The following is a 364-nucleotide window of genomic DNA, read 5'->3' as shown; positions in this document are numbered from 1 at the left end:
ATGTAGCATGGGTATATCCAACATACACAGAGAATCATTAAACAGAGCATGAACCCGTCACTCTTTACGTGCAACACTGCACCCCAACGACATCAGTTCTCTATGGATAAGATGCAACATTTGCTCACTCTGTCACCTTTAACCTCCGTTGCGTCTTGCACAGCGCCAGCAAGGAAAATTGAGATGTGAGTCCCTTGTGACGTTCCCCGGAGTATGATAATGAGAGTGAGGCGACTCGTGTTTCCCTATAAGCTGCTGTGCATGCGGAGGCGTAGCTTTGGTGGCGTTTATGTAGCCTCTCTTATTCTGATCTTGTTCGTATATCTGTTATTTTCGGGCTTTGTTCTGTCTGTTTGTTGGCTAG

General features: G+C 46.2%; 1 protein-coding gene across 1 annotated transcript in view; it reads right to left on the bottom strand.

The window, feature by feature from the left end:
- The window catches only part of LOC119594320, a 59,901-nt gene that overhangs the window by 52,531 nt on the left and 7,006 nt on the right, over positions 1–364 (bottom strand). The window lies entirely within an intron of this gene.

This window comes from Penaeus monodon, chromosome 33 (assembly GCF_015228065.2).
Source record: "Penaeus monodon isolate SGIC_2016 chromosome 33, NSTDA_Pmon_1, whole genome shotgun sequence".
Taxonomy (NCBI): Eukaryota; Metazoa; Arthropoda; class Malacostraca; order Decapoda; family Penaeidae; genus Penaeus; species Penaeus monodon.
The sequence above is the reverse complement of the archived record's forward strand: the minus strand, read 5'-3'. Positions and strand labels throughout refer to the sequence as shown.